Below are 3,500 nucleotides of genomic sequence, written 5' to 3'. Positions count from 1 at the left end.
TGAGGAGGACATGCTGAGGACACAATGAGGACACGCTGAGGACACACTGAGGAGGACATGCTGAGGACATGCTGAGGACACAATGACGACATGCTGAGGAGGACATGCTGAGGACACGCTGAGGAGGACACGCTGAGGACATGCTGAGGAGGACATGCTGAGGACACGCTGAGGAGGACACGCTGAGGACACGCTGAGGAGGACATGCTGAGGACACGCTGAGGACATGCTGAGGAGGACACGCTGAGGAGGACACGCTGAGGACACAATGACGACATGCTGAGGACACGCTGAGGAGGACACGCTGAGGAGGACATGCTGAGGAGGACATGCTGAGGACACGCTGAGGAGGACATGCTGAGGACACGCTGAGGACACGCTGAGGAGGACACGCTGAGGAGGACACGCTGAGGACATGCTGAGGAGGACACGCTGAGGAGGACATGCTGAGGAGGACATGCTGAGGACACGCTGAGGACATGCTGAGGAGGACACGCTGAGGACACGCTGAGGAGGACACGCTGAGGAGGACACGCTGAGGACATGCTGAGGAGGACACGCTGAGGAGGACATGCTGAGGAGGACACGCTGAGGACACGCTGAGGAGGACATAAGAAGTCATAATTAAGAGAAAAGGGCTCATTATTATGAAATACGTATGTAAAAATGTTATTTATGATTATGACTTATGCTGTTTATTTACAAAACACAGAAGTCCTAATCATGAGAAAATAAATAATTACAAGAAAAGATTTAATCTCATGAGTTACGAGATTTTTTTCTCTTTATTACAAAATGCTGAGTCATAATTACAAGAAATTTGTGTTAAATTACGATATTCTGAAGTAAAAATTATGAGAAAATATATCATATTTTCATATCTACATTAATCAAGATTCACATCTTGTTACATAATTACAAATATAAGATTTGTCCTTGTAATTATGAGATTCTGAGTCATGATTACAATAAACAGAAGTCATAATTAAGACATTATTTTTATTACAAGATGAACTACCTGTCATTTTAAAAGAAACAAATCAAAATTACAATAAAAGATCTCATAATTATGAGCTACAATGGGCTACAATAAAAATGCAGAACAGAAGTTATGCACTGATGTCCTTGTTGTGTATGTGTTGTGTTGCATACGTTGGATTTTGAGATTCATATTTTGTTCTTACAATATGCAAGATTTATTTTTGTTATCATGGGCTGCAAAGTCATAGTTATAAGAAAAGATCTCACAACGATGATCAGACTGGTGTCTTGTATGAAGACTGGCAGCACAATGCCTCACTACAGGGAAAAAGAGAGATTTTCTCTTGTAATTACACTGTAAAAAATATAAAAGATGGTTTTATTCCAGCAGATGGAGCACCAATAAAATACAGGAAAATAATGGAAAATAAGCATTTTATAAAAATACAGTAAATTCCATAATTAACATACAGTTTGTCACTTTCATTTTACATGAAATCTTGCATATAATCTGGCTTTTTAATGACAAATAAGGGTATTTCCGACTTTAAAAACATTTTTATACAAATTTCCAATAAAAATGTACTGACAGTGCTATTATAGAAATAATCAGGTGTAAAATGACTCCTTGTAAAAGGTCATGTTTCTTTTATAATTATATATACAAATACACACATTTTAAGTCTTTTTTGTGAAAAAAGCTACATTTTCTTTTTTAATGGAAATTTTATGGCAATTAACAGTTATCCATTTTACATGTTATTTTACAGTAGACATGTAAATTGATAGTATATTTTTGTAATTTTATTGACATTTTCATGTATTTTTGAAATACAGGAAAAATATGTTAGAGACAAAAGACACAGTGTATGCTTGTTGTAATTACAAAGTTTGTATCTCATAATTACAAAAAACATATCTTGTATTTTGTAATTACTGTAATTTTGTGTCATGTAATTAGTCATGTAATTACAAGAATGCATTGAGTGTAAATGTATTTTAATGGTCAGGAATCAGACCTGAGAGACTTTTCTCGACTGTACTTCCTCTGAAGACGAACGGACATCATGAAACTCGTTTACAATGAAGAGATAAAAACAAACATCTCCTCTGTGTGTCTGCAGGAGATTCTTCAGGAAAAAAAGGACTTTTTAGTATCAGCTGCACTTTAACATGTGAGAAAAAAATGTATCTTTAACATTTGTATTCTGTTGTAGACGGTCCTATTCACATTCATAAATACAGAAGTCATAATAACAAGAAAATATACGATATATGTGTCTTGTAAGTATGAGATACAAAATTGTGTTGTAATTACAAGATGCTAATTATGTTAAACTTTCAGAAATCATAATGATGAAAAAATTACCAAATCCATATTTTGAGATGCTTTTCTTTATAATTACAATGTGCTAAATTTTACTTATCTATATATGGAAGTCATAATTATATGAAAAGATCTCATACTGATGCAATTCATATCACATTATTACAAGAAACTGGATTTTTAAAATGAAAATAACTGTATATATAATGATGATGTACACAAATACTATTTTTTATTTTTCATATTATATTTTTATTGTAATTATGTCATAATTACAAGAAAACATGTTATAATCAGATTTTTTGTTGTAATTATGAGACACTAAGTATGATTATGATATAAAGAGTCATTAGGAGGTAAAATTTCAGCTGCATTTTAACGTGAGAAAAGAAATTTAATATAATTTGTCTCTAACACTGAAGATGACAATAACAGATCAATACTAAAAGAGATGCTGTGTATTTGGAACAAAAAGAAAAGAAAGTATAAAGCCAAACAGAATCTTCTTACAGTGGAAATGAGGCCTTTTCTGTTAATATAATGCTGTTTTTAATTTTCATCACACAGATCACATTCAACTGTGATTTAATCAAGTCAGAATGTTTTATTGCTGAATCACAATCAGTTTTATCATAAAGCACTTTAGTCTGTATAAACGAAGATTAAAACCTAGAACTGGCTTTTAAAATGATGATTGTTCAGATGTGTTTGATGACATGAAGACAAATTAAATGACTAATTCTGCTGTTGTGTTGCTTTATTATCTTCACTGTGTAAATATCCTGTAATACAAAGACTTCATGAGACTTCATTAATTTGTTCACATGATAATGCATGTAAATAATAAAGAAAACATAAGTACTATTCTATATAAACATAAGTACAATTCAAATAAAATTATAAAAAAAAAAACAATCAACCCAGTCTCACCCAATGACGTACAAATAACACGAGTTAAAACTTGAGCAGAGTGTACGCCAGGTTTAGGGTCAATGATGGGAAGGATTGGCGTTTACACTGCAAGCAATAAAGTTGTGTTGTTTGTATTCAGATTGAAGAAAACAGGCTGAAAACAATATACAGCGGAAACGTTTATAATGACAGTTTACTGTTTATACTTGTAAACAGTATAAACTTGATCACTATAAACAGATGATGATTATAACTGTTTTTTTTTTTCTTTTTCTTTATT

The 3,500-nt window shown here is 33.1% G+C and overlaps 1 protein-coding gene across 1 annotated transcript in view; it reads right to left on the bottom strand.

Annotated features, from left to right (window-relative positions):
* Positions 1-3,500, bottom strand: part of LOC122981346 (nuclear factor 7, ovary-like) — a 504,535-nt gene that overhangs the window by 398,936 nt on the left and 102,099 nt on the right. The window lies entirely within an intron of this gene.

This window comes from Thunnus albacares, chromosome 4 (assembly GCF_914725855.1).
Source record: "Thunnus albacares chromosome 4, fThuAlb1.1, whole genome shotgun sequence".
NCBI classification, from domain to species: domain Eukaryota; kingdom Metazoa; phylum Chordata; class Actinopteri; order Scombriformes; family Scombridae; genus Thunnus; species Thunnus albacares.
Note: the sequence above shows the minus strand (reverse complement) of the source record. Positions and strands in the feature narration are given on the sequence as shown.